The following is a 20,807-nucleotide window of genomic DNA, read 5'->3' as shown; positions in this document are numbered from 1 at the left end:
CTTGTAAAGAAAGGCTAAACCTACCCCCGCCCAATCGTAGGAAGCCGCTGCATCCAAATCGCTGAGCGCCTGAATGAGGCCCGCATGTACCTTCCCGCCCTTCGTGCGGAAAATCGTCTCACTCAGAGCATATACCAAGAAGCTACGAACCGCCAAGTCGGTATCGTCAGTCTCGCAAAAATCTCGTCTACTCAAGAGGCTCGCGGTGGAAACAAACTTCGCCGGAGTAGACTTGGCGCATAGACGAACTCCCGGTCCAATCAAGGCAGCAAGCCTAGCAGGGTCGACCCGCGGTCGCATCATACCAAAATGGAAAGGGACGGGAGTGTTGCTCCCTCGCAATCCGGTCAATAGCGAAAAATCTCGAGGCGAGATAGTCATCTCCCCAAAGGAAAGGTGGAAGGTGTGGGTCGAATCAACCCACCGCTCACACAAGGCCCGTAGGCCAAAAGGATTGCATACCCCATTGGTGCGGGGCAGCGCTGCAATAAAGGGCTCGAAGCCCAACTCACGCACGCGGGCTCTCGCCGCGGCGCCTAGCCTATCATACCACGAGTGAACCTCGGCGGTGGTCCCCAAAATCTCAATGAACTAAAAAGGAACAAGATAAGAAAATTTAAATACAGCTCCTAAAGCATGCAATTGATAAGAACGCGTTAAGACTAGGTATTCTTTCATTTTCTAACCTAGAGACATCCGGTCAGTTAGGACCAATTTTCTGTAAAAATCTCTCCTGTAGGGTCATTCACGTAAGGTTTAGTCAATTCTTTGATCCACCCTCGTCTGCGGTGACGAGGAGCATAGATTAGGCTTTACTATTCACGTGCATTAGCTAAGTTTTTACTATTCACGTTTTCACTATTCACGTTTTTACTATTCACGTGCACTATTCACGTGCATTAGCTAAGTTTTTACTATTCACGTTTTACTATCCACGTGCACTATTCATGTTTTCACTATTCACGTGCACTATTCACGTTCATTAGCTAAGTCTTTACTATTCACGTTTTTACTATTCATTTTCACTATTCACGTGCACTATTCACGTCGTTTTTACTGTTAGCATGCATAAATTCGTAGTGTCACTATTCACATACATATAGCGCGCATACAAAAATAAATAGGTGTTACTTGTAAATAAAGGAATTCACGTTTTCTAGCTAAAGTCCTCTAAGGCAGTTGTAGACACCGAGTCGGAGGACCTGTGACGAAAACCTGAAAACAAGACGGTCGAAGCGATTGATTCCAGAAGTTTTGAAAAATATATAAAGAATAATAAGCGGAGGGAAATTAACGGCACGGCACGGGCACGCAACGGCATCCCGCACGCGGACGACGATGGTCGAATGCCCGCTTGACGGCTCGAGACGTGCGTGCGGCGTCCGTTGGACGCACCGCGAGTGGCACGCTCTCGACGTCCGAGCAATGCCTGGGACCGCTGGCGGTGCGCGCCCTCGTGGGCCGTTGAGCGCACGTGCCTGGCAGCGTGAGGCGCGCGTTCGGCGGCCGCGACGTGCGAGCGTCTGGCTGCGCGGAACGCGCGCTCGGTGGCCACGGAGTGCACGCGTCCGACAGCGTGGGGCACGCCCCGAGGGTCGCCGGGCGGGCACCCAACCACGTCGGACGAACGACCAACGCGTCGGGCGGACGCCCGACGAGGATTGGGCGCGGGCGCCCAACCTCGCGTTGGGCGCTCGCCCAACGCCCATTGTTCCGGGATCCGTTTCCCTATATAAGGGCACGGATCTCAAAAATTCCGAATTTCCTAAGTTCAATTTTTACTAAATTTTTATTAAAATCGGGAGCTCGCGGTTCGTGGAATCAATCGGCTTCGACTGTCAGATACCGAATCAAAGGTATTATCCGAGGACTAGACTCTTTATTTTATTTAATTTATTCTCTCCTTCTATTTTTTTTTTTTATGCTATAATTCTTATTCTTTTAGTTATTTATTTATTTATTTTGTCACGTTTTATTTAGTTAGCGTATTTATTTAATTTTCGTTTCGTGTTAAATAAAATTCGGTTTTGTTTTAAAATAAAAACCTCGTTTTGGATATCCCAATACGAACCGTGATCCGATAAAAAGGTAGTTCGGGTATCGAAAACGTTGTAATTATAAGTTTTTTTTTAATTTAAAAGAGGTTTCCAAATATAGTTTTAAAATAAAAACATCGTTTTAGGAACTTCCGTTTTCGACTATGATCCATCTTTGGTAGTTCGGAAGTCCAAAACGATTGAATTAGATTTAATTTAAAGCTTTTGAATAAATCTGGAAAATATTGGAGTGCTGCTGTAATTTGTCAATTCTGTCACTAAATGCTGTTTACCGACGGATTTTCCGTCGGTAAATTTGCCAAAATGTAAAAAATGTCATTTCGGTCCCTTTTTCTTAACTTTTAGACTTTTAATCCTTAGTATATATATATATAATTATGTAATATATTCTTTTCAAATTGTTTTAAAATTTTAACATATATAATTATTTTAGGAGATTTGTATTCCATTTTTATTCTAATTTTTTATATATGTACATATTACTTTCTTTTTTATTATTATTCATTTAAATTACATTAAATTCTATTTTAAATGTTATTTACTTGGGCATTTTGGGAGATAATTAGTAGATATTGGGGGATGAACATATAGTCTTTTTGACATTAGGATTATATTAGTTATGTATATATATAGTTTTGGAGTATATTTGGGTTATCTTAATTATTGTTAAATAAAATTATTTTGAGTGATAAATGCTATTTTCTTATTTATGAATTTCATTCACTATTTTCTTATGTTTAAAGTATAAATATATTATTTTCATTATTCTTTCTTATATATGTATTAGATAGTATATTTTCTTTTACTCTTATTTTATGTCTTTTGGGCTAAAATGTGTAAATATATATCTATATTATTTTCTTTATTTCTTTTGGTCATTTATAAGTCCATGTTTCAAATGGGCTTCACTTGGAAAAATTAATTTTTGGGCCTAAATGTGTTTATTGATGTAATTATAATAGGTAGAGAGTCCATTAAATAAGTGGGAAAAATAAATCACAAAAAGAGAGTTTTCAATTGAATTACTTAAACTAATGAGTTTTTAGAAATTTCTAATGTAAATAAATAGAGTCATTCTTGTTAATATTGCAAATCGCTTCTCAAAACACCACGTTTTAAAACCTTAGTCCGTTCCAACGACGGATTAAGCGAACATTGTAAATAAAATCGTTTTCTTTATGAATAATAGATTTTTTTTTGAATCATTTTCTCAAAAGATTTGTACAAAATAAAATTGACTTGTATGTTTAAACACGTTTTTCTCATTAAAAGGTTTTTATCTCAAACGTTTTCAAACACTCGAGTCGTTCCAACGACGATTCGGGTAAACTTCATCAAACGGGGTTTTAAAACGCACCTAAATCGTTCAAACGGCGATTAAGGTGCGAACCATGTAAATAAACTCGTTTTGGGGAAATAAGTTAGCGTAGAATAGACACACGACATAATATTTAATACGGTTGTAAATAAATCACTTCTTTCTTCCCCCTCTCTGTGTATGTATAAACATAAATGGGTGATTCTTTACTGATGTGGCTTTTCAATATCATATGCTCAAAACGGTTTCTAAAAAGAGAAAGAAAAGAGTTTCAAATGAATTTTAAACTTAAAGAAGTATACGATTAGTCCGTTATCGCCTAACATGCTGAGTAGGAGGCCGGTGGTTCATAACCGGGCGATGTCGGGGTGCCTAGTAGCCTTTCTCCGGAAAGGAGCTAGCCTTCTCGGCTCGTACCTAAGTTTCCCGAACCCACACCGGTCTCCCGCAAGGGATCGGTGTTCATTTTCCCATTCGTGGGTGGCGACTCTTCCATAACTCCGAGCTCCGGTCCTGCCGAGCAGCTTGATTCCACGATTGGTTGCTTTCGGTGCCAATCACCGCTTACGTCGCCATGAGGTTGTCCACCCCCCGGTCCGCCCGGGAGATTAGGCCGCGGCACCTCGTCTAACAGCAGTCTAAGGGTTAGCATGCAAATCATGTTCGTATAGGAATGCTAAAGCCTAGAGTTCGAATCGAATAAAAGTGAGAAATTACTTACCTCGTTGCAGCGTGTCCTGCTCAAATGCGTCATAGGGTCGTGGATGGTATCCACTCTATCCAGGTTTACGTAAACCTCGTCCATGCCTCTAGTGCCATCCCATTCATCTAAATCCATCCCGAGAATAATCCAAAATCAAAGTCTAGAGAGAGAAAGAAGAAAGAGAAGGTGCGGGGTTAAATGAAACCCCACCACCTTATATAGGAAGAGGGGATGACATTCCCGTAAATAGTGAAAAAGTACGATGTGACATAAAGGTAAAAAGTAAATAATTAATTACCAGGTGCACAGACCTCCGATTTGCAGTCCGTTTCAGCCTGTATTTCTCTCAGACAGCAACCAATACTGTCAAGATATGAACTCCAGACAATAGCCATTTTTATAGAACAGTGACACCAGTCAAAGTACAGACGACAGTCAACAGAAAAACAATCGTTAGTCTATATCATTCCAGACCAAAACACGTTCCCATTAAACCTCTGAGACACTAGCTTCAGACAATGGTGTTTTAAAAGAATCCAGAATCGTTAGAAAGAACTTTTCTGCTCTTTAGCCATCTTACCTACGGTTCACGACCGAGGTAGCTTTTTAGCCATCTTACCTACGGTTCACGACCGAGGTAGCTTTTTAGCCATCTTACCTACGGTTCACGACCGAGGTAGATTTTTAGCCATCTTACCTACGGTTCACGACCGAGGTAGCTTTTTAGCCATCTTACCTACGGTTCACGAACCGAGGTAGCTTTTTAGCCATCTTACCTACGGTCCACGACCGAGGTTGCTTTCGAGCCATTCTTACCCATAGTCAACGTACGCTAGATTCCGAGAGAAAAACATTCGCCAGCAGCCGATTCAGAGGCAGCACGGTGCAACCCAAAGCAGAGTCTGAAGAAATCAGAGAACAACGCCGGAGCGCGCAGCGCAAAGGTGAGGTATGCTCCCTCCTAATCTTTACGTGTCTTTTACTTTTATATGTTTTACATTGCATGTGTTGCGTTAGCAAAAAACGTTTTCGAAACACACACATCACTGTCAAAATAGAAAAGTAGGGGCAACTGTAGACACTGAGTCGGAGGACCTGTGACGAAAACCTGAAAACAAGAAGGTTGAAGTGATTGATTCCGGAAGTTTTGAAAAACAAAAAATATATAGAGAATAATAAGCGAAGGAAAATTAGCGGCACGGCGCGGATGCTTAGCGGCATCCGGCACGCGGACGACAATGGTCGAACGCCCGCTCGGCGGCGCGGGACGTGCGCTCGGCGTCCGTCGGACGTGCCGCAAGTGGCACGCTCTCGACGTCCGAGCAATGCCCGGGTCCGGTAGCACGGGACGCGCTCTCATGGGCCGTTGAGCGCACGTGTCCGGTAGCGCGAAGCGCGCGTTCGGCGGCCGCGACGTGTGAGCGTCCGGCGGCGCGGGACGCGCGCTCGGCGGCCGCGGGGTGCGCACGCCCGATGGCTCGAGGCACGCCCCGAGGATCGTCGGGCGGGCGCCCAACCACGTCGGGCGAACGCCCGACGAAGGTTGGGCGCGAGCGCCCAACCTAGCGTTGGGCGCTCGCCCAACGCCGTTGGGCGATCGCCCAACGATTGTTGGGCGATCGCCCAACAAATGTTGGGCGGCCGCCCAACCCCAATGGGCGACGCCCAATTTCTTTTGGGCGTCGCCCATTGGTCCGGGGACCCGTTTGCCTATAAAAGGCACGGATCCCCATGCAAAAAAAAGGGAAAGAGAGAAGGAAGGGAGAGCTTCTCACACTAGAATATTTTTTTCTAAAGAGAAGAAGTTGATTTTTTTAGGAGAAAACATTTTTTTTCCTAAAAATTGAAAATCTCCAAATTCCCTAAGTTCAATTTTTACTAAATTTTTCATAAAAAAACGGAAACTCGCGGTTCGTGGAATCAATCGGCTTCGACTGTCAGATACCGAATTCAAGGTATTATCCGAGGACTAGACTCTTTATTTTATTTAATTTATTCTCTTCTCCTATTTATTTTTTTTTATATACTATAGTTTTTATTCATTTAGTCATTTATTTATTTTGTCACATTTTATTTAATTAGCGTATTTATTTAATTTTCGTTTCGTGTTGAATAAAATTTGGTTTTGTTTTAAAATAAAAAACCTCGTTTTGATATCCCAATACGAACCGTGATCCGATAAAAAGGTAGTTCGGGTATCAAAAACGTTGTAATTATAACATTTTAATTTAAAAGAAATTTCCAAATAATGTTTTAAAATAAAAACATCGTTTTAGGAACTTCCGTTTTCGACTATGATCCATTTTTGGTAGTTCGGAAATCCAAAACGATTGAATTAGATTTAATTTAAAGCTGTTGAATAAATCTGGAAACATGTAGGAGAGCTGCTGTAATTTACCAATTCTGTCACTAAATGCTGTTTACCAACGGATTTTCCGTCGGTAAATCTGCCAAAATGTAAAAAATGCCATTTCAGTCCCTTTTTCTTAACTTTTAAGCTTTTGATTCTTAGTATATATATGTATAATTACGTAATATATATTTTTTAAATTATTTTAGAACTTTAGCATATATATTTATTTTAGAATATTTGTATATCATTTTTATTCTATTTTACAATATGAGTATAAGTATATATATATGTATTTCCTTTTTATTGATTTAGGCCATGTTTTGAATATTAGTTACTTGATATTTTGAGAAATAATGGATAAATATTAGTATGTGTCATTTTTTATATTTAAAACTATATTAGTTATGTATATATATATATAGTTTTGGGATATTTGGGTTATCTTGATTATTGAATGAAATTATTTTTGGGTAAATGTTATTTTCTTAGTTATAGGATTTACTTACTATTTTCACATTTTCAAAGCATAGATATATTGTACCTATTATTTTTATATACATATAGTTCCTTTTGTATTAACTTTTATTTTCATATTCTATTTTTGATTTAAATATATATATATATATGTTAGAATTGCTTTCTTTATTCTTTTGGGCTTAATCATGGGTCCATGTTTCAAGTGGACTTTGTTTGAGTATGGATGGTGGTTTAAATGAGTTTATTATGGTAATTATAATTAGTAAAGAGTCCATTAAATAAATGGGGAAAATAAATCACAAAAAGAGAGTTTTCAATTGAATTATTTAAACTAATGAGTTTTTTTTCTAATGTAAATAAATAGAGTCATTCTTGTTAATATTACAAATCGTCTTCAAAACACCACGTTTTAAAACCTTAATCCGTTCCAAAGGCGGATTAAAGGATCATTGTAATTAAAATCGTTTTCTTTGCAAATAATAGATTTTTGAATCATTTTCTTAAAGGATTTGTACAAAATGAAATTGACTTGTATGTTTAACCACGTTTTCTTATTAAAAGGTTCTTTATCTCAAACGTTTTCAAATACTCGAGTCGTTCCAACGGCGATTCGGGTAAGCTTCATCAAACGGGATTTTAAAATGCACCTAAATCGTTCCAACGGCGATTAAGGTGCGAACCATTGTAAATAAAACTCGTTTTGGGAAAATAAGTTAGTGTAGAATAAACACACAACATGACCTTTAAATGCGGTTGCAAATAAATCACTTCTTTCTCCCCCCTCTCTGTGTATGTATAAACATAAATGGGTGATTCTTTACTGAGGTGGCTTTTCAAATATCATATGCTCAAAATGGTTTCTAAAAAAAGAAAGAAAAGGGTTTCAAATGAATTTTAAACTTAAAGAAGTATACGATTAGTCCGTTATCGCCTAACATGCTGAGTAGGAGGCCGGTGGTTCATAACCGGGCGATGTCGGGGTGCCTAGTAGCCTTTCTCCGAAAAGGAGCTAGCCTTCTCGGCTCGTACCTAAGTTTCCCGAACCCACACCGGTCTCCCGCAAGGGATCGGTGTTCATTTTCCCATTCGTGGGTGGCGACTCTTCCATATCTCCGAGCTCCGGTCCTGCCGAGCAGCTTGATTCCACGATTGGTTGCTTTCGGCGCCAATCACCGCTTACGTCGCCATGAGGTTGTCCGCCCGGGAGATTAGGCCGCGGCACCTCGTCTAACACCTGGGCTGTTGAGATTGTAGTGTAGTCATGACACTCAGAAGATCCTTCATACCTTTGATCTCAGTAAGAAGCTGAGTGATAGATGAAAATGGAGTTGTCTCAACAGTAGTGGATTCAGCGGCCTTGGTACTTGATTGATGGAGGTCCTGGATGAGAGCTTGAGCTGAGTCAACGATTCTTCGACCAGACTCAGAGGCAATGAGGTAGCTAAAGGATCCATCTTGTGTTAGCCGAGATGCCGGAGGAGGAGTAGAGCCGAATAAAGGCAGTGTCTGGTTCTGCTCAACATTAGAAGGCCCAGCATAATCAGCAGCTGGCCTAGAATTTGGATTGTCAGTAGAAACTGACTGAATCTGATTCTGCTCATTGTTTGGGGGAAGTGGAGGATCAGCAGAAAGTGTTGCTTGCTCAGTGTCAGGCTGAAGCTGACTAGGTGATGGAATTTGAGGAAGTTCAGTGTTCACCTGAGCAGGAAATTCCTTAGCTTGCTCAATGGGTTGAGGAGCGGAATCTTCGAGCACTTGCTCGGCATTACTTTGATTAGCGGAAGCATTTAAGTCGACATGTTCCTTCGGAGAAATAGAGGCTTGATTTTCTGGTAACTCTGGTTGAGACTCAGGAAGGTTGGAGAAGTATTTAAGATGGACCTCGGTAAGGTCAGAGATCTCATCTCTCAGCGGTGAATCACCCATGAGATCAATAACTGGTGTTCTAAAAGCTTTCTTCTTTCTCAGTCTCTTAAGCTTTGGAGGAGTAGGGTCACACGGAATAGACTCAATGGAGTTAGTGGGTGAGGCATCCCTTTGAACAGCAGGAGCATTTACTGGGTGCTCAGTTTCTTCTTCATCAACCAACTCAGTGTTGATTGGTTCAAGATGCTCATCAGCTGCTGGTTCCTCAGTGTCATCCTGACCACTTTCTTCTTCTTCAGACTCATCATCTAGTTCTTCTTCCTCTAACTGGTCATCCAACTCTTCCTCGACAAACTGACCACCCAATTGGTCTTGGTCTTGGTCTTGTTCTTCCTCAACCTGTTGCTCAGCGTCAATCCCTTGACTCTGTGCATAATGTGAGTTAGGAGGAACGGCGATATCTGTTGGTTGGGCATCGATAGGTCTCAACTCAAAATTAAGCTGCTTCTTCTTCTTCCTTAATGGTTGGTCATCAACCTCTCTTTCTTCTGTCTCAGGTTCAGCTTGCCTAGGTCTTTTCGCAGCTGACCTAGATCCACCCGGACTTTGCTGAGTTTGCGTCTTTGTTCCTTTATATACAACTTTGAGCTTCTTTTGGGTAGAGGCAGCTCCTTTAGAGGTGCTTTGCACAGCTTTCCTCTTTCTTTGTGTTCTGCCCTTTCTAGTCACTACCCCCTCAGCGTTAGTCCCCTCAGCGTTCTGGACAGATTCCCCTTTTCCTTTCTTTGGTAGAATAGGTAGATCATATGCCAAACCGAATAGGGCAACAGCTGTAATCTCGGTCCAACCATTGTTCTTGATCCACTCACAAAAGGGCTGCTCGGCTTCCACGAACCCTTTTCAGAACCACCGCGAGTGGTCAATCTTACATCCCTTCACACTCTCGAAGACCTGAGTGTAGGTGCGTTCTATTACTTTCTTGCCCTTATCCTTTTGCTGTTGTTTCCCTTTGGAAGAGGTGGCTTGGACAGATTGAGCTTTCTTGCTCGGCGTAGTAACTCTAGCGTGATCACGCTGAGTGGGAGAAGTGGGATTGTCATCGGAGCGGTTATGGGAGAGACCGGCACCGGAGATGTTCAGAGAAATTTTAGTCATTTTCTCAGAGAAGTTTTTAGAAGGTTTGGGAACTTTTTGAGAGAGAGAGTATGAATGCCAAAGATTTCTAAGCGTAAAGAAATAGAAGTGGGAATTCATCCACTATTTATAGAGATGTTGAGTTAATCCAAGGCGTTGAGTAGTCCGTTTTGCCTCGAGATTCTCAATCGACAAAGATTCTAGAATTTATGACACATACGACGCGTGTATTTTCTAATTATAGCCTATACGTCATCCTAGGTGGCTATTTAATTCGCGTGCTTTGCATTAAAGTTTGCAACGGATCTTTACTCAGTGTTAAGAATTTCAGGCGTTTAAAATTCTGAGTAGTCAGTGTTATGCAGAGGAATCGATCTTATGCGTAGTAACTCAGCTTGAGATAGATACTCAGCATATATATTTATCTACTCAGCGTGTAATAGCACAAATCATTCAGCATGGTAATTCACTCAGCATGCATACTATACTTTGAAATTTATTGAAGAGGATTAAACATACCAATGGCTTCTCTAAGTATGTTGAATTGCTCACGAGCCAGTGGCTTTGTGAAGATATCGGCAAGCTGCTCATCTGTTGGGACATAGGTCAGCTTGATTTCTCCCTTGAGTACGTGATCTCTAATGAAGTGATGTCTTATGTTGACATGCTTCATCCTGCTGTGTTGGATTGAGTTCTTTGATAAGTCAATGGCACTTTTGTTGTCACATTTGACTTCAATTGTTTTAGTCCGAACGCCAAAATCTTCAAGCTATTGCTTAATCCATAGGACTTGAGCAACACAGCTTCCAGCAGCAACATACTCAGCTTTAGTGGTTGACAGGGCTACTGACGCCTGCTTCTTGGTGAACCAGGACACAAGACAGCTCCCAAGGAAGTGGCATCCTCCTGAGGTGCTTTTTCGTTCAAGCTTGTCTTGTCCGTAGTCAGCGTCAGTGTATCCAATGAGTGTGAAGTCATGAGTGTTGGGATACTATAAACCTGCATTCACTGAGCCTTGCAAATATCTAAAGATTCTTTTTACAGCTATGTGATGAGATTCCTTAGGGTTAGATTGATATCTAGCACAATAACATACTGAGAACTGAATGTCCGGCCTACTAGCAGTTAAGTAAAGTAGAGAACCAATCATACCTCGGTACAATCTGCTATCTACTGACTTACCATTCTCATCAGCGCAGAGGACAGTGTCAGTGCCCATTGGAGTAGATATTGACTTACAATTCTCAAGTTCATACTTCTTCAATATATCCTTAGCATACTTAGTTTGACTGATGAAGATGCCATTTTTCCCTTGTTTGATTTGAAGTCCAAGGAAGAAGTTGAGTTCTCCCATCATTGACATTTCAAACTCAGTCTGCATCTGCTTACTAAATTCCTTGCACATTGACTCGTTAGTGGCACCAAAAATAATGTCATCAACATATATTTGAGCCAGCGGGGTATCTTTACCCTTCCTCTTAATGAATAAGGTTGTATCAGCTTTACCTCTGACATAATTTCTAGTCAGCAGGAAACTGGTCAGCCTCTCATACCAAGCACGTGGTGCTTTCTTGAGGCCATACAAAGCCTTTTTGAGCTTATAAACGTGGTTTGGGAATTTAGGATCCTCAAACCCTGGAGGCTGATTAACATAAACTTCCTCGTTTATAACTCCATTAAGGAATGCACTCTTAACATCCATTTGAAACAGTTTAAAGTTCATATAGCTTGCATATGCACATAAAATTCTAATAGCCTCTAGCCTTGCCACTGGGGCAAAGGTCTCACCGTAGTCAATACCTTCTTGCTGACTGTAGCCCTGAGCTACGAGTCTTGCCTTGTTTCTGACCACGTTCCCTTGTTCATCCAGCTTGTTGCGAAAGACCCATCTTGTTCCTATGGTCTTCTGGCTTCTTGGTTTTGGCACTAGATCCCATACTTCATTTCGTCTGAACTGATCAAGTTCTTCTTGCATTGCATTCATCCAGAATTCGTCATAGTCAGCTTCAGCGAAATTCTTTGGTTCCTGGATTGAGACGAATGCTACGTTGCTGAGGTATCTCCTGAGTTGATTTCTAGTCATCAGGGTATTCTCAGCGGCATCAAGAATAACACTCTCTGAGTGACCTCTTGGTATCCTAATCTCCTTTGGTAGATTGATGTCTTGCGCTAGTTGTGTTTCAACAATCTCTGCAGGTGTAGATTGGTCAGTGAAAGTAATTTGAGTTTCACTTTTACCTTTGGTCAGCCCTTGAGGGAATGACTCAGCGGCTGTTTCTTGGTCAGCGGGTGCTGAGTGTGGGTCATCCTCGGTCAGCGGCTGGTATCTACCTGCAGGGTTAGTTTCATCGAACTCAACATGTACTGACTCTTCTAAGACTTGAGTTCGTTTATTGAAAACTCTGTATGCTTTGCTGTTTGTTGAGTAGCCTAAAAAAATAGCCTCATCAGCTTTTGAGTCAAACTTAGCTAGGCTGTATTTAGTATTCAAGATGAAGCATTTACAACCAAAGGCACGAAAGTATCCAATGTTATTTCATCCTTTCCAAAGTTCGTAGGGGGTTTTCTTTAGTATAGGTCTAACTAGAGCCCTATTAAGAATATAGCATGTTGTGTTAACAGCTTCCCCCAAAAGTACTTTGGAAGCCTATGCTCACTCAGCATTGTCCTGACTATTTCAACCAAGGTTCTGTTTTTCCTTTCAATAACCCCATTTTGTTGAGGCGTTCTAGGAGAGAGAAATTATGGTCAATGCCGTTGGTTTCACAAAATTCAACAAACTGTTGGTTCTTGAATTCTCCACCATTATCACTTCGGATGTGAGCTAACTTAAGGTCTTTATCATTTTAAAGTTTTCTTACCAAATTTTAAAATGTCTCAAAGGTTTCATCCTTGCTACTCAGCAAGATGATCCAAGTGTACCGAGAAAAGTCATCTACAATGACCAAGGAAAATCTTCTTCCACCCAAGCTCAACGGCTGGACTGCACCGAAGAGATCCAAGTGTAGTAACTCTAATGGACGCTTAGTTGAGACAATGTTTTTACTATAAAAAGATTGTTTGGTTTGTTTTCCAGCTTGGCAAGCGTGGCATAATTGATCTTTTTCAAATTTGAGTTCTGGCAGTCCCTCAACTAATTGCTTTCTTGCTAATTTGGCCAGGAGGTCCATGCTTACATGACCAAGTCTCCTGTGCCATAGCCAGGAATTTTCTTCCTTTGACACTAAGCATACAGTTTTTGAAAACTTCTTTTCTAAGTTCAGCATAAAGACATTATCAATACGAGGGGCAGTTAGAATTAACTCATTTGTTTTACCCTCGAATATTTTACATCCAGTGTCATCAAATATAACTTTTCTCCCATTGTCACATAGCTGAGCTACGCTGAGTAAGTTATATTTGAGTCCGCTGACTAGGGAGACTGACTCAATAGTAGGATTACCACCAATGGTTCCTGACCCTACTATCTTACCCTTCTTGTTGTCTCCAAAACTTACACTTCCTCCTCGTTTACGCACAAACATGATGAACTGAGTTTCATCACCAGTCATATGCCTCGAGCATGCGCTGTCAATGTACCACATCTTTGACTTCTCAGCACACCTCAGGCTTACCTGCAATATAGCTAGTTGCTTTTAGGTACCTAATTCTTTTTGGGTCCTTGCTTGTTAGGTTCAACAGGTAAAGCATCGTATTTCATTTTATGACGACATACTTGGACAGTATGCCCATTCTTTCCACAGAAGTCACAGCTGACCTTCCGTTTAGAATGTTTCACTGACTGGTCAGCACCCCAGTGCTGAGCGTGCCAGCACACCTTTGTGGTGTGTCCTTTCTTCCCATAGAAGTCACACTGGACATTCCGCTGAGGATTCCATCTCTGCTGACTAGTACTTCAGTACTCAGTGTTTAGAGGAATATTTCTCTTATTCGGAACCTTAAGTTGGTTCTGAATTGATGTGACATCCTTTCTCAGTTTCTTAGAATCTGATTGGACCTGAGTGACAAATTTTTGCATAATTTCTACATTACTATGAAAAATTGAAGTGTCCTGGAGAATATATCGAAGGTCACTCAGTTTGACCTCCTCAACCTCGTCACATCGCCTGCTGAGTGCTCTAACCTTTTTATTACACTTTTTGACAAGTGTATAAAGGTCACTCAGGGCATTAACCATTTCATTTCTGGGCAAGGGTAGTGATATTACCTCAGTTGAGTGTTCCTCATCTTCAGATGCAATGGAGGGGTCAGCATGCTCAGAAACACAAGGCTCAGCAAGCTCATCTGCCATGAAGCAGATCTTTGCTGACTCAGTGGCATCAGCTTCAGATGATGATGAATCATCACTATCACTCCAGGTTGCCACCATTGCCTTCTTGCCATTCTTCCTTTCTTTCCTCAGTGTGGGACAGCTTGACTTGATATGGCCAGTTTGTTGACATTCAAAGCATGTAATGGGCTTTGAGCTGTCCTTCTTGTACTTGCTGTCGCTAGAGTCAGCTTTGTACTTATCAAACTTCTTGTAAGGATTCTTAGAATATTTTTCATTCTTTTTGAACAGCCTTTTCATCTTTCTAGTGAACATAGCCATTTCTTCATCGTCTGTTGAGCTCCCATCAGTGGAGTCAGCTTTCATGACAAGAGACTTTTGCTTCTTGTTTCAGACTTTTCCTTCACCTCGAAATTCTTCATTGAGATCTCATGGGTCAGCAGTGAGCCAATGAGTTCATCATACTTGTAGGTGGTTAAGTCTTGAGCTTACTCAACAGCAGTTTTCTTTGCTTGCCAGCTTTTAGGAAGACTCCTAAGAATCTTCTTGACTTGCTCTTCCTCAGTGAAGATCTTTCCAAGTCTCTTGAGCTCGTTGATGATGTTTGTGAACCTTGCGTTCATGTCAGAGATTCCTTCATCATCATTCATTTCAAACAGCTCGTACAACCTCATGTGCTGGTTGACCTTGGATTCCTTCACCTTGTTGGTTCCTTCATAGGTGACCTCCAGCTTCTTCCAAATCTCCTGCGCTAACTCACAACCTGAAATCTTGTTGTATTCTGCAGCATCTAACGCACAGTGAAGCATGTTTATAGCCGAAGCATGATTTTATAGCTTCTTGAGATCATCCTCTGTCCATCTAGTCTCAACTTTGACAACCGTTTGGCCATCAATAATTTCAACATGAACAAATGGGCCTTGGACTATAGATAGCCATGCGCTCATGTTAGTTGCCTGAATGAATTTTTTCATTCTATTCTTCCAAAAGGTATAGTTAGACCCGAAGAATAGAGGAGGCCGAGTTATGGACAGACCCTCAGGTAAAATCTGAGTTGTCAGATTTCCTAGGAGAAACCGAGTGCTGTTCTCAGCCATAGTGGGGATCAGCTCAAGGTAGTTAAACCTTGCACAGTGAGCTTTTAAGCTCTGATACCACTTGTTGGTCCCTTATAACGTGACAAGTTAGTTCCAAGGGGGGGATAGGAACTATTTAAAATTTTGTCCGTTAAGGCTGACTTATTTTCCTATGAAAAGGATTACACAGCGTCACTAAGTAGATTCAAGACACAAGCTTAGTCAACTTGTGACTAAGTCTGGTTCTTTACTTGAGTCAGGAAATAGCACTTAGAGTCTATTCCTGAACTTAGCTTCTTAGTAAACTTAACTCAGCGTAAGTTCTTTACTTAGTCAGTTTTCACAGCAAGCAATATATATTAAAGGAGTTTAAGGGTTAGAAAGATATTACTCAGCAGACTTATCCTGGTTCGGCCTCTCCGCCTACGTCCAGTCCCCGGAACTCATTCCGATCTTTTTGAATTCTCTATTGAGCTCTTTAAAGGTAGAGCACGAAACCTTTTACAAATAGAAGCTGAGTATAACAAGAGTACCTTCCTCTATACCTCTACTCACTCCTATATCTAGCGCTGAGTACTATAACCGAGTACTCAGCCTCTCCTTTCTATTCTTCTAGAATTGATAAAGTGTTTGTCCTAAACAACGATTGCTAAGACACTTTAGACGATTGGAAATCACTCTAGACTTTTACACAATAATATGGAAATTGGTGTAAGGTATTTTCTTTGCTTTTCTCACAGAATCTTCAAGTATGAATTTGGTCAGCGTTTCGACTACTTGAAGTTCTGCATCGATTGAAGCAAATGGATGGCCTTTATATAGTGACACTTGAGGCACCTGGTCATTTCGAATTTTGAAATAACCGTTGGAGGGAAACGGCTTCATGTCGTTGTCACTCTGGGCGTGCTCAGCGTCGTTGGCCAATAGGATTCACGCATCTTCTGTCTTCGTCTGTCTTCGTCAGAATGTTTCGACATTTAAGGAAAAGTCCACGAGACAGCTTTCTGCGCCTTCTGAACTTTTCCCAAAGTAGAAATACTTTGTCTAGAAGTTGAACATTGTCTGTCGCTGTCCAGACTGCTTTGTCGTCCAACTCAGCAGCTTCTACTTGAAGCTTTTGCCACAAAGGCTTCTCGATCCTTCTCTTGCTGGGTCGTCGTTTTAGTTGATACGGCTTCATTTTGAACTCTTAGGCCGAATGGTATTGATGTGTTGACTTGGGCTTGACTTCCACTTTATGGGCCTTTGGGCTTTTTAATCTCAATGTCTTATACACAATTGAACTCAACATTGAACAAACACATTAGTGTAATAAATCAAAGCATTTAAATTTAATGTGTTAGAATATTTTTATCATTACTTAAATAATTTTGTCAAATCAAAATCATGTGGAAAGCTGTTTCAACACCAAGTAGGGGCGAAATTTGTCGAAAGCATATATTACTGCAAGGAGCTGCTTTTCGGGAGTGGTATAGTTCTGTTGGGTCTCGGTTAATGTTTTTCTTGCATAATAGATAGGCCTGAACTTCTTCTCAATCCTCTGCCCAAGAATAGCTCCCACACATGTATCGCTAGCGTCACACATCATCTCAAACGGTTGTTCCCAGTCTGGTCCTGCCAGTATGGGCGAGTTGATCAGCTTGCCTTTCAACAGTTCAAAAGCTTCTAGACAGCTTGCATCAAATGAGAATTCTACATCTTTATGTAGCAAAGCTGACAAAGGTAGCGCGATCTTTTAGAAGTTTTTGATGAATCTTCGGTAGAACCCGGCATGTCCGAGGAAACTTCTCACATCCTTTACATTGGTTGGAACAGCCAGTTTCTCTATCACGTCTACCTTAGCTTTGTCTACTTTCATCCCCCTTTCAGAAATTTTATGCCCGAGGACGATTCCACCAGTAACCATGAAGTGGCATTTTTCCCAATTTAAGACTAAGTGGGTCTCCTTGCATCGCACAAGCACAGCCTCGAGGTTGCTCAGACAGTTCCCAAAAGAGTTACCATAAACAGAGAAGTCGTCCATGAAGATCTCCATAGTTTGCTCCACCATATCATGAAATATAGACATCATGCATCTTTGAAACGTGGTTGGGGCATTGCATAAACCAAATGGCATGCGCCTGTAGGCATATGTCCCATAAGGACACGTGAAAGTTGTCTTCTCTTGATCTTCACTGTGGATTCCAATCTGATTGTACCCTGAATATCTGGCAAGGAAGCAATAAAATGCATACCCTGCTAACCGTTCTAGCATCTGATCAATGAAGGGCAAAGGGAAGTGATCCTTCCTTGTGGCTTCATTTAGCTCCCGGTAATCCACACAAACACGCCATCCTGTTATGGTTCTCGTGGGGACCAACTCATCTTTCTCATTGAGAACCACTGTGGTTCCTCCTTTCTTTGGCACAACATGAACAGGGCTTGTCCATACACTATCGGAGATGGGGTAAATGATTCCGGCATCCAGCAGCTTGATCACCTCTTTTTGCACGACCTCCTTCATGTGGGGGTTCAGTCTGCGTTGTGGCTGGACAGATGGCTTGTTATCCTTCTCCATCAAAATTCTGTGAACACAGACTATTGGGCTAATACCCTTGATATCATCAATTTTCCATTCAATTTCATCCTTGTTTCTTCGCAGTACCTCCATGAGTTGAGCTTTCTGATCAGGAGTTAACTTTGAAGATATTATCACTGGGCTTCTGCTAGGTGGTTCTAGGAATGCATACTCGAGGTGTGAGGGTAAAGGTTTTCGTTCGGGTTTAGAAAGTGGCACAGTGGGTATTTCAGGTGGTTCTTGATGAGTGGGAACAGTAGGATCTAGAGGAGGTGTAGGCAAGTTGGATTCAATGGAACATCATGTTCCTTCACATAAGTTCACCTCTTCTCCCAAGAGAGTCTCCAGAGTGTCCTGTTCCTGTTCCTGCAAAGTGGAAAGAATTTGGAAATCATCTAAAAAACATCATGTGTCATCACTAGTGTTAGCTCGTCTCATCGCCTCATTCATTTTGAAAATGATTTCCTCCCCATTAATTCTCAAGAATAGTTGTCCCTCTCCCACATCTATCAATGCTTTACATGTTGCTAAGAACGGTCTACCTAGGATAATAGGAACATGCAGGTCCTCATCGATGTCCATTATGATGAAATCAACTGGCAAAATGAATTTTCCTACTTTGACCAACACATCTTCCACTACTCCCCTAGGGTAACATACTGACCGGTCAGCCAACTGAATGGACATTCTGATTGGTTGTGGTTCTCCTAGTCCTAGCTTAGCATACACAGAATAGGGCATAAGGTTTATGCTAGCTCCTAGGTCACATAGTGCATTTTCAATATTTAACTTGCCAATTGAACAAGGAATAGAAAAACTCCCTGGATCTTTTAGCTTTTTCGAAAGCTGTTGCTTGTTCTGGAGTATTGAAGAACAGTCCCTGTTTAGTTGGATCATTGAGATGTTTTCCAACTTTTTCTTGTTTGACAAGATATCTTTCAAGAATTTTGCATATGACGGCATCTGGGCGAGTGCTTCCACAAAGGGAATGTTGATATGCAATTTCCTCAAGGTGTCTAGCACCTTAGAATTTTTTCCTTCCAGCTTCTTGTTTATCAACCTTGTCGGATAAGGTACATGTGGAACATAGGGGGGAGGTGGTTGGTACTTCTCTCCTTGTTCCTCTTTGTCTTGATCGATGGTTGATTCTACCCCGACGGGTTCTTTTTGACCTGGAACAACTTGTTTCTTATATCCCTCAGCATTTAGAGAGGTCCCTGCACACTTAGCATTTGCATCAGTAGATAAGATTGGTTGAGTTTGCTTACCAGATCTCAGAGTGATGGCCATGACATCTCCTTTGGGGTTTGGTTCTGTGTTACTTAGCATTATCCCTTTTCCTTTTGATGTGGAAGCAGCGAGTTGATGGACCTGTGTCTCCAGATTTTTAATTGACGCTTGTGTCTGTTTCATGAACCGCATCATCATTGTCTTCATGTCTGGTTCTATATCTTCCTTGGGTGGAGCAGGTTGTTTATAATGCTGCTGAGGTTGCCTCTGGTAGTGTCCACCCTGTTGTTGCTGATACCTTGGTTGTTCTTGTTGATTAGGCTGCCATGTCCATCCGAAATTAGGATGATTTCTTGTGGTCGGGTTATAGGTGTTTGAGTAGGGGTTTGGTAGGTTTCTCTGATTATACCCCGCATAATCACATTCTCCCTGTTCACCTTTTCCTTGTTTAACTCCAAGGCAGTTGATGTTGAAATGATGCCCTCCACAAAAATCACATATATCATTGAACGGTGGTTCGTTGTGAATCGATGATACATTTATCTTGCCGAGCTGTCGCACAAGCTGTTCCACCTGGCTAGTTAGTTTTGACACAACATCATCGTTCCCCGCTCTTTTTCCTTCACTTCTGACGGAGTGCCAATTATAGCTCGTGCTCACTACTCTCTCAATAAGGTCATACAAGGCTTGTGGTTCAAGATCTTCAGGGTTACCATTGGCAATGGATTCAATCTGGATTTTATAAATGTTAGTGACTCCATTGTAAAAGTTTTGCACTTGCATCCACATGGGGATGCCATGATTGGGTACCCTTCTCAATAGTTCCTTGTACCTTTCCCATGCCTCGGCTAAGGATTCATCCTCTTCTTGTACGAAATGGGATACCTCATTTCTGAGTTTAATGGCCTGTCTAGTTGGAAAATATTTCATCAGAAAAGCGCTGGCCATTTCTTCCCAAGTGGTGATTGTCCATGGCTGTAAGTTCTTTAACCAGTTCTTTGCTTTGTCTCTGAGAGAAAAAGGGAACAACTTTAGCCTGATCACATTATCGGAAATGCCTCGGTTTGATCTGAAAGTGTTGAACAGTGTGATGAATTCCTGGATATGCCCGTTTGGATCTTCCAACTGATATCCATTGAATTGTACAGCTGCCGGCAACATTTGTATCATAGATGCTTTTGTTGGTCCCTTATAACGTAACAAGTTAGTTCCAGGGGGGGATAGGAACTATTTAAAATTTTGTTCGTTGAGGCTGACTTCTTTTTCTTAGAAGAAGGTTTACACAGTGCGCTGAGTGAACTTGAGACACTAGCTTAGTCAACTGGTGACTAAGTCAGCTTCTTTCTTTGAGTCAGGGGATAGCACTTGAGTCTATTCCTGAACTCAGATACTCAATGCACACAACTCAGCATGACCTCTTAGTCAGTTTTTAAGCAAGCAATATATATATATATATATATATATATATATCAAGGGAGTTTAAGGTTAGAAAGATGTTACTCAGCAGATTTATCTAGGTTCGGCCTCTATGCCTACGTCATGTCCCCGGAACACGTTCCGAGCTTTCGAATTCTCTACTAAGCTCTTTAAAGGTAGAGCACCAAACCTTTTACAACTAGAAGCTGAGTATAATAAGAGTACCTTCCTCTATACCTCTGCTCACTCCTATTCTACCGTTGAGTACTATAACCGAGTACTCAACCTCTCCTTTCTATTTCTAGAATTGATAACAAGATTGTCCTAAACAACAATTGCTAAGACACTTT

General features: G+C 41.4%; 1 non-coding gene across 1 annotated transcript; it reads left to right on the top strand.

The window, feature by feature from the left end:
• The first annotated feature begins 19,834 nt into the window (after positions 1-19,834).
• Positions 19,835-19,941, top strand: LOC136228095 (small nucleolar RNA R71). The gene has a single exon (XR_010688429.1). It is a non-coding gene; the product is annotated as a small nucleolar RNA R71 (small nucleolar RNA).
• The last annotated feature ends 866 nt before the right edge of the window (positions 19,942-20,807 follow it).

Source organism: Euphorbia lathyris, chromosome 4 (genome assembly GCF_963576675.1).
Source record: "Euphorbia lathyris chromosome 4, ddEupLath1.1, whole genome shotgun sequence".
NCBI lineage: Eukaryota > Viridiplantae > Streptophyta > Magnoliopsida > Malpighiales > Euphorbiaceae > Euphorbia > Euphorbia lathyris.
The sequence above is the reverse complement of the archived record's forward strand: the minus strand, read 5'-3'. Positions and strand labels throughout refer to the sequence as shown.